The sequence below is a fragment of the Dipodomys merriami genome, unplaced genomic scaffold (genome assembly GCF_024711535.1).
Source record: "Dipodomys merriami isolate MVZ:Mamm:240054 unplaced genomic scaffold, mDipMer1.0.p SCAF_5, whole genome shotgun sequence".
NCBI classification, from domain to species: domain Eukaryota; kingdom Metazoa; phylum Chordata; class Mammalia; order Rodentia; family Heteromyidae; genus Dipodomys; species Dipodomys merriami.
Genome location: NW_027206068.1, coordinates 24,224,294 through 24,235,315, shown reverse-complemented (window position 1 = coordinate 24,235,315; position 11,022 = coordinate 24,224,294).

Below are 11,022 nucleotides of genomic sequence, written 5' to 3'. Positions count from 1 at the left end.
GCCCCAGGACAAGCAATAATAATAATAAAAAGTAATTGGATGCCTTCTCTTTTATCTGGCAACTATACTTCTTTGAGATGTCACTAGATGTGTCATGTTTACTTGGCGTCTTTCTCCTTAGTTTTACTTTTCCACTCCTCTATCAGGCTCTCTTGGGAGAACATGTTAAGAAATCACTCTCATGCAAATAAGTCTGCTTCTGAGGAAACTAACCTGAGATAGCCAATTTTGCCTTTATATAATTCTTAATGACTTTACTTCCCAAATTTCCTGGTTGGAATGAATAATTTTATAGTGTTTCAGTGGCTAGAAACATAATTTATTGAGGATATTTTGTTACATTCCTAAGAAAGGTATGGAAGAGAATAAACTAGTATGGGGTATAGAACTGCGAACATGAGGGAGAGAATTTGCTATAGGCAGGTCTGGTATAAAGACAAGTGTTGACATGGAGTTCGTGTAATACCTGAAGAGATTGGAGAATGTTGTCTAGTTACTGGGACTGAAACACTTTGATACTAGACTTGAAGATTCTGTCCTTCTCAAAGACGCCATCTATCTATCTATCTATCTATCTATCTATCTATCTATCTATCTATCTATCTATCTATCTATCTATCTATTTATCTATATCTATCTATCTATTTATCTCAGAAATATATACATATAACAGAAATATATGTGTATACATGTGTGCATATATATAACAGAAATAGAAGCAGGAGAGTTAGACTATAGAAGCTATGCAGTTTTGATAATGTTCCTATTAGAGTAAGAAGCCTGAAGCTGTGAGAGACACCTGGGCCTCCCCTACAGGCTGAGCACATTGTTAGGGAACAGAGTTCAGCTTTAACAATAAGGAAGATTACATTTCTCAGCTTGTAAGGTAGTTTAATTTAGGAGTGCTTGTCTAGCATGCTTAAGTCCTCAGGTTCAATCCCTAGCGAAATACACACAAATTAAATTTCTCAAACCTAAGAAATAGAAATAAGTCATATTTAATTTGATTAAAATGAAGTAACATGCCATCATTTTTCACATTTGAGTTTGTAGCTTCACCTTTTTAAATTAATTTTTATTATCGTTAAATAGGTGTACAAAAGTTTCAATTCTGTATGTCAGTTCATGTGTACAATGCACTTCGATCGGTGCTCTCCCTTCCATCGTTCTCCTCCCTCATCTATTCCAATTTCATTCATCATATAATAAAATTAGCAATCAGTTATCTTTCAGTTTTAATGATAACTTAAGATGATCATCAAAGAAGTGTTCTATTTATTTGAAAGTGGCAAGGTGAATCTAACTTCTAGATAGAATATTTTAATAGTATATGGGATCACTTTGAGGTTAACTTCCAGTGATCTATGAAAGCAGACAAAATACTGTACTTCCAGAGCAGAAATGAAATATATCTTATGCCTAGACTTGTAGGATTTCAAATTAAATATAATTAAATAATAATCACTATGCTATCATGCATTCATAAATCAAAAAAGTCACACATGAGGCTGAAGTCAAAATTAGAGACACCTTTATTTAAAAGAAATATAAATTAAATCATATTAATACGATATTGCATGTATAAGTCCAAAGAGTATATTTCCTATTGCTTTAAAAAAAGAACAGTGTTAATCAATTTCCTTGGCTGAATTAGCATTACATGACTCTAACTTTTAAATACGCTTAATTTTCTATCATCAGTCCTTCTTAAATGAATGAATAAAATTTATAAATTAGAAGACATAATGAATAACCCTTATTCTAAGGTCAGACACAAGACACTCAAAGCTAATGGAAAACATCATTCTAAGCCAGAGTAAATGAGCCCAACAACATAACGAAGTGCTGATATCAGTCTGGAAACCATCTTGAATGTCAGGGGATATGCTCTTCATTTGCAGTGTTTGATTGTTCATATAAATATTTAATGAAAATATTATTAGACTATTCAGCTGAGTGAAATAAACTGATGGCCCAAGTAGTGAAAGAAGCTTACTTAATATTCACTAAGTGAAATGGTGTAATAATTTATTTTGCATTTTATATAAGTCTTTGGAGAGGTTTTGTACTTTGAAACTTTCTAGCCCCATTTAAAAGGTGTCATTACTGCTATGACTATGAGTTTTTAATGTGTTTTTATGGTTCATGAAAATACAGCACACATTTTTATAGGGAGGCAGAAGGCCATCATCCAAGTTAGGCATGATAGTAATAAGGTACCTCTGATTTGGAAGGTTTTGTACATCGAATACAGACTCCTGGAATCTTATAACAAATGTTAAGTTTATACTACATAAAATTACATAGTGAATTCTCAAGAAGAGCTTAAATGATGAAACAGATAAGGTAGAAAGCATTTTTACTATCATGTGAGTTCTCAATTATCTGAAACATTGAGGGCTCTCTGTTCTTCGCCATATATATTTTAGATACTAGTTTAGCATTTCATCTGGAAGAAAATTTGGAAACTTAGGTTTTAGAGAGCTGCAACAACTTTATATGCTTACTTATACAATTTATAAAACTTTCTGAAAGCTGCATATTTCTTTCTTTCTTTTCTCTCTCTTTCTTTCTTTCTTTTTTCTTTCTTTCTCTAGCTCTCTTTCTCTCTTTTTGTCTTTCTCTCTTTTTCTTTCTTTCTTTCTCTTTCTCTCTCTTTCTTTTTCTCTTTCTCTCTCTTTCTTTCTCTCTCTTTCTTACTTTCCTTTTTCTTTCTGTCTTTCTGTCTTTCTGTCTATCTTTCCTTCTTTCTTTCTTTCTTTCTTTCTTTCTTTGTTTCTTTGTTTCTTTCTTTCTTTCTTTCTTTCTTTCTTTCTTTCTTTCTTTCTTTCTTTCTTTCTTTCTTTCTTTCTTTCTTTCTTTCTTTCTTTCTTTCTTTCTTTCTTTCTTTCTTTCTTTTTCGCTGGTCCTAGGTGTTTGTGAACTCAAGGCCTGGGAACTGTCCCTGAGCCTTTTTGTGTTCAATGCTAGTGCTCTAGTACTTGAGCCACAGAACTACTTCTAGCAGTTTTGAAGTAGTTTATTAGTGATAAGATTCTCATGGACTTTTCTGCCCTGCTGTCTTTGAACTGAGACCCTCAGATCTCAGCCTCCTGAGTAGCTAGGATTATAGGCCACCAGTGAGCCATCAGTGTCTGGCTTGCATGTTATTTTTGAAAAAAAGTATTTAAAGATTGTATATGTGTACAAATGAGAATAAATTACATAGGGAAAGAAGAACTGTGCTCTAAATGTATGTTCTTTTGGAAAGTCAAAAGCAGAAACTTGTTGTCAACGTTTATATAAACTTAATAGAAAAATGAGTTAAAAGTAACAGTTAAAAAGAGCAGTCCAGACCAGAGAAATGCCTTTATTTCACATCTTTGTGGTGTTTTCTTTCCAGTTCGTCCCCAAATTATAAAAGTAGAAAAACCTGTCTCATTATTTCTAAAGAGTGTGTCATAACAAGCATTTTCTGTCACTGAGCTTGTTTCCTTTATCAGTATGTGTTAGGAAACTAAGATGGTTAATTCAGAGCCACCGTGAGTGGGCTAAGATAGGTGCAAACAGAAATACAGAAAGAGATAGGAGCCAATAAAACAGTGTATATCAGCCACCACAAAAGAATGAAATAGTAAATCTACAGAATCTTCTTAAATTTTGAAATGAATAATATGTACTTTAAATTTTTAACCAATAAAAATATAGGCCTTAGTTGGTTTTACCAAAAAGTTATAAAAGTTTCCTAGTACAATTGACTTTATTCTAAGAATTAAGGTTTATTTAACTTTCATTTATCAAGCAATAAACTTACAGTTGTTAACAAAAATGAATACCTTATACTCTATCAAATTGGTACCATAAAGGTACTTTATGCATTTAACTTTCAATTCATTATGTTTACAATTAAATTTTTGCCAAATTATGAATGAAAGATGATGAATAGTGATGGTAAACCTAGGAGAATCCTTATGTATAACCTTAAACTATTGAATACTGTCTCTTCAGGGCTTATAAATAAAACAAAATTACCTTTTATCAACACTTCTTTTAGAGCATAAGTGAAATCATAGCTAGTGAGCTATTGTAAGGTAAAAATAAAGTAAGAATTGTCCAATATCATTCTTTCTGATGGATGAATAGAATTCCATTGTGTACATATACCTGATTTTCTTCATCCATTTGTTTGTTGAGAGTTATCTGGGCTGATTCCATACCTTGGGTATAGTAGCTGTCCATTTAGTTTTTTATTAATTTCCATATAGCTTTCCAGAGTAGTTGAAGAGCTAACATTTCCACCAACAGTATAATAGAGTTCCCTTTTGTCCACATCCAAGACAACATTTGTTATTGTTAATGTTCTTGATATTGGCCATTCTCACTTGGGTGAGGTGGAATCTCAATGTTGTTTTCATGTGCACTTCCTTTATGTCCAGAGATGTTGAACATTTCTTCATGTGTCTATTGGCTATTTTTACTTCATCTGAGAAGTCTCTCTTTAAGTCATTAGCCCATTTATTAATTGGGTTGTTGTTTCTTTGAGGGTTTACATTTGGGGGTTTATTTATTTTTTTGAACTCTAAGTAAGAAACATTGTTGCATGGTTTTCCTCATTTGTAATAACTAGAATGGCCTGTAAACCTACAAATAAGCCCACTGGGTGGTACATAAGGGGTTACAAATGAAGAGTAATAGACTCTATGGAGATGAAAATATTATGATTCTTTAAAAAGACTAACAAAATAAGTCCCAGAAAATGAGTACTTGCAAGAAGAGAGCATGTAGCCAAGGCAAGAGGGGTAGACGAGTGAAAGGGAAAGGAAGCAGGGGGGAATGCAGGCCAGACTTCAGTGTATGTACCACAGAATAGGAGGAAAGGGGTAGGTCAGAGGGGGATGAGGATATTGAAGAGGTGATACAGATCCAGCTGCACTGTTCAAATAAACTGCCTTGTTAAATGGCAAACACGTCAATGCGTAACCTAAAATTCATATAAAACAAGGCAAAGGGGGGGTTGGGAGGGGTGAGAATGTGGAAAGGACTGAGAGTGATCAAGCTGCACTGTATTCATAAACTGCTTCAACGAATGTCAACACCTTCGTACAACTACTTAGAGATTAAATTATTCAAAAAATAAGACAAGAGAATGGAAATATGGCGAGTATTTCTATGTACATTATAATGAATGTTTAAATTTAACAAAGCTATTCACTGCAATGTCAAAAAGGCAGTGGCTCACGCCTGCAGTCCTTGCTCCTTTGGTGGCTATGATCTGAGGATTGCAGTTCAAAGCTAATCTGAATAGGATATTCTGTGAAAATCTTGCCTGCGATTAACCACCTAAATGCTGGACGTGGAGCTGTGGCTCAAGTTGGTAGAGTGCCAAACTTGAAGAAAAAAATAACAACTTAAGGACAGAGTCCAGGCCCTGAGTTCAAGCCTCAGGACTGGCACACCAAAAGGAAAGTCAGAAAAGTGTGTATATACAGTCTTTGAAATATCATTGAAATATTCCAATCACATTATAATAAATGGATCCAAATAAATAGAGGAAGTATAAACCATTCCAAGAATGGAAATACTTTGTTACAGCAAATTTATCCCCAAGTGAATTTCTATAGTCAGTGTAAACCTAATAAAAGTACCAGTGTATTGATAAGCAAATATATCAAATCTTTGAAAAAATACAATAAAGTAATAGGGTTTGTTCTATCAGATACCTAGGCTTAATATGAAGCGACAATAAATATAAGGATACACATTGAATAAGATAAATGCTTCAATAAAATAAATAGATCAGAAGCACCAATGCCATGAACCTATATTTTTTGTGTGGAAAATAAGTGCCACTTTATCAGTAAGAGATTTGTTTTAAAATGGGACAGTGTCAATGGGATATTCTTGTGGAACAAAAATACTGACTCTTCCTTTTATAATGTACAAAGTACTAGCTGTTACTGAACTGTAGCTTTGATGTGGAAAGCAAAATATAAGAGATTTCGGGAAATGTGAAAAAATACCATTATGCCATTTGGGAGGAGAAATATTTTTTAACAAGTTTACTAGTAACAACGCTCGACAAGAAATGTTCTCATTGCCTTACTCATGTACCTGTAACCCCTTAGTACTGCATCTTTACAATAAAATAAAAAAAATAAAAAATAAAAACTAGTGATGAATTGGACACATTATAAGTTATGTAACAATGATAAGACAGAATGGGTGAAATATTTGTAGTCCATTAAACCTAAAATGACTTCATGTCTAAGCAGGGTGCTGGTAGCTCACTTCTATAATCCTAGCTATTCCAGTAGGAGGCTGAGATCCGGGGATTAAAGTTTGAAGCCAGCCCAAGCAGGAAAGTCCATGAGACTCTTGGATCCAATTAAGCACCAAAAAAAAGCTGAAAGTCAAGCTGTGGTTCAAATGGTAGAGAGCTAGCCTTGAACTTTACCCTGAGTCCAACCCCAGGATTAGCACACACACAAAAGTTTCATATCATCTTATTCAGACTATATTTCTATTAAGAAAAATACAAGCTAGTAGGAGAAAGATAATTAAAAGAAATTGTGCAAGGACTTCAGAACCTTGAAGTGGTCAGTAAGAATAAAAAAAAGCTGTGTGCAGTCTCATTCATTATTGAGCATATGCAAAACAGAACCACCTCAGTATACCCCTGCATGCTATACAGAGTAGTTATTCTAGTTTTACCCAAGAGTGGAACAATAAATTCTCTCATAAAGTATCCATGGAACTAAGATTTTGTGCAGTTTGGAAAACCATTTAGCATTATCTATAAACTTTGGAAGCTTATATTTTCCATGATTTTAAAATCACATTCTACTTCCAATATAAATAGATGTCAAGTGCAGAATACTATAGCCAAAATGGCCTTAGAAGTGTAATTTGTAATGATATGCTAAAATCTGAAATAACAGAAATGGTAAAGAATGGACTATCTTGATTTATATATTAAGTTATTGTATATAACTAACATTATGTAACAATATATGATATATAAGTAATTTTATATAATATGTACTAGAGCTAATAAATAATATCATATATAAATTCTTATACATAATAATAAGTTAAATTGTTCTTAGAAATGAAATCATTAAATCTTTAAAAGGTGATATGAACACATGCTAGTTATGGATTTAATTGTACCCAGATGCCATTGTCATAAATGTTGATGATGATGACATTTTTAACCTTGATTGCCCTCCAAAAACACAGACATTAATCAGCTCCTGGGACAGGATTAATATGCTATGGTAGTGAGGCACATGAAGAAATAGAGCCACTTCTTTTCTTCATGACTTGAGAGAGGTTGAATCTTAGAGCATTCAGAAAGCATTCCAGCTTTTATTTCCCTTCTGCCTAATCAAACTTTTTTAGGTGGCTTACTTTTCTATGGTATTTCTCGGTAACACTCAACAACACATGGTCAAGGGTAAATCTCCTGAGGTAATGAGTCTATTGTTCTCTTGATACAGAGAAAATTGAATTCAAAATGCTGAAGAAAATCAATATACTGAAAATCCAAGTAAAGAACTCATAATTTGTTCCTGGGAATGCCAAGGCTAACCAGGACAGCGAACCTCTCTGCTCTCCTTAAGCTTTAAACAATAATCCTGTAATGTAGAGTAGGATCAATGTGGATAAGTGAACATTTTTTGTCTAAAAAAGAAAACAGATATAGCATATCATATGCGTGTAATATCTGAACATTAATTTTGACACAAAGGGGGATTTGGGAGAACTTTGTGCTGAGCCATTCAATCAGCAGGTAAAATCCTACAGTGTCATGTTGTTCTCTATTTCCGGTGAGGAATTTAAGATACAGCAACACAAACTCAGGTGCACATATTGAGGAATGCTTTGGTAACAAAGGTCACTGAATTAAAAGAATAGATTCATTGAAAATGGAACTTGTGGACTCTGCCATCATGTAGCTATTGAATAATAAGACTCACCTTCCGAGCATGAATTTTCTTCATTCTTGCTGAAGCCAACAGGATGAATCATATCCACTTTCAAGGATCTTTTCTGTCATATAATTCTTCAAGATTGATTCAATATATTTTAAGAATCATAATTCAAAGATCAGAAGGTAGAGGCATGCACAGCATTTTGTGAATACAAATCACTTCTGCAATATTTACAGAAATGGATGGATGAAGGGTATTGTACTCCTTGCTTTTTCATAATTTGTCAATTTTTGAAGAAGAAGAATATAAATTCCCAATACATTTTAAACTTTCTCATGGTTATATTTCATTAGGTGAAACAGTCTTACATAATAATGAAATAATTTGACATTCTTTATTCAAAACTAGCATACATATATTAGACATATTATAGCATAGATATATTACATATTGATGGTAGTCAAGAAGTATTTATTAACTTGATTTGTTTAAATAGTCTCCAGATCATAAATATCTTAGCAGAGGAAAATGTAAGGAAATTTGAGCTATATAAAAAAGCTTTGTAAAATTAAGTAATATCACATGTTTTCTGAAGCAGGACATATATTCATAGCCTAAATAACATCATCACAAAGTTGTTATCACCATATCTTTCTGGATGCAACTTATTAGCAGTACCATGAAATGAATTTGTAAAATTTATGTTTAAATGCATTTTATTACATTTTCCATGATTTTCAAATAGCCATGCAGTGTTCCTTGAATGGTACCTTTATGGTACATGACATTTCAATTTTCTTTCTTTTGAGTAAGCATCTTGAAAGCAATGATGAGATACACAGCAGCAGAAAAGCAATATTTAGAATAACCAATTCAGATAAATTCGGGCTTGCCTTTGTCTTTATTCATGAAAGTTTGAACATGACTTAGGTGCCAAACACAGAAGATTTAAAAGAGTCAGGTGATAAAGTATGGATAACCCCAACTCAATTCTGTCAAACACATTGAATAAAGGAATACACACAGGAAGTTGGCCCTTCTTTGGAAATTAATGTCATCACGTTGTGCTTGCTTTTTTCCCTACCACTCTACTGCTCCAGAAATCTCAGGACTGCATGACTGTAAATAAAGCTGTGTTCTTTTTGCCATGTGTCCCCTCTGTTCTAGTGTGTCTGTCTGTCATTTGAAGCTGCTTCCAGCAGGTGGCAAAATAAGTACTTGTACCTGCAGATAATCCTGTCCCTGAGTTTATGACTCCTATTATATATAGTAGATATTTTGTGAGATCACAGAAGCCAGCATTGCTTATGTATATTAAATATATTGTCTGTTTTCATAAACAAAACTAGTAACAGAAGGATGATACATGGCAAAGATTCAGGCAAATAAGAATTTCAACACTAACAAAATGTTCTGAAGACTATTTCTATGCCAGGCACTACCAAAATATATGGAATTTTCTCCCTAGAACATGTAAACTAACATAATTGGAGAGTTTACTAGGTTGTCTAAGTTCATAGATTTCCAATTTTGCTTCATAATTGTGTATATTGACTTCATGTTCATTCTATACGGCCCTTTGCACCTATGATAGTTGATTCATGTCTAATTAACAAAAAGGCAAGACACACCTGCTACACTGTCAGTGACTTTGCTGTCATCTCACTATTCTGATCTTAACTCATGGAGCTTGTTCTGTACATTGCCTGTGTGTTTGTGACTTTCTCCTCACCCTTGGATTTGTGTCTTGGTTTTGATTTTTTTGTATAGGCTTGAGAGTTGTATTCTGTCAGGGTACACAAAGGTACCATCCCTGTTTGCTTTGCCTAAATCATGACCTGTTCTTAACTCCTTGACAGGGTCTTCCAAATTGTCAGCTGGAAATAAAATCCTCATAGCTACTGAAGATGTAGCACAATTAACAGGAGGTGAAGAGTTTTTCATTTCTGGAAGAATTTTTAGAAAGATACTCTAGATCTTTCAAGGGTAGAATAAGTACTTAAAAGTGTGAACACACTCAAATGTAAATGCTCCTCAATATTTCAAAGGGCTGGAGAAATCTGCCAAGGAATTGCCCTGATCATTCAGACAGTTCTGATTTTAAATTCAGAGAAGTACCTCTAAACTAGAAAGCTGAGAAAAGAGATAGCTTTGTTTTCCCAGTGAGGCTTTCCATTTTCCAGCTTTAATTAAAACAGATGTCTTGTGTGAAGATTCTTTTATTTACATAGAACACACTGCTGAAATGAAGCCTTTCATTCTCTGAAAAGCCTTTACTGACCAGGAAAATGAGGCCAAGCTCACCCAACTTCATTTAGGCCCTTGGAAATTTCAAACATTTCAATTTCAAGTGCTCTTCACACTGTCTTTCTCACTACACCCTGCATGTAGGTCTGCACAATGCTAACTAAATTGCCATGGAAAGGAGGGAGAATGGCAATTGACCCCTCCCGGGATTTTAATTCTTGAATCTGTCAAGAATTCTCATTGGGTGCGGATTAGTGTTTGTGATAGCTTCTCAATATAAATCTCAGTGCAATAGAGCTAATTTAGGGATCCATCTTGTGAATCCTCTTACAAGGTTTCTAACCTTCTGCCCTGTGTAACCTTTCACTCTGAAAGCTCTTCAAGTTACATTTTCAGAGTTAGAAGATTGTAAAGACTTGGCTATACTGTGAGGCTTATTTTAAGGTTCCTTTCTTTTGCTATTTGATAGATTGATGGCACTTTTACCATATGAAGAATCCTTCTACTTACATCCTAGGTGGATGATTAGGAAACTTCTTCGGATTTCTTTCTTTCTGACTCATCACACCAGGATGCCACCAGTTACAATCCAAAAACTTTGAGAAGTAAGTTTTCCTATTCTATTTCCCTTTAAATGCATAGCACACAGTTTCACACAAAATGAATACCAGCATTTTCTTCAAAGACTGATTGATAGACCTAAGTTTTCGATATGAAGTGATGTAGCAGCCACATGTAATGTTAGCGTTCATTCCCCGTATTGCTTTTGTGATAGAACATGCATTATACTAGGCATTTCCTGCATTTTATTTGCAAACAGGTGTTATAGATCATCTTTAGGAGATTGTAAGTGTGCATAAAT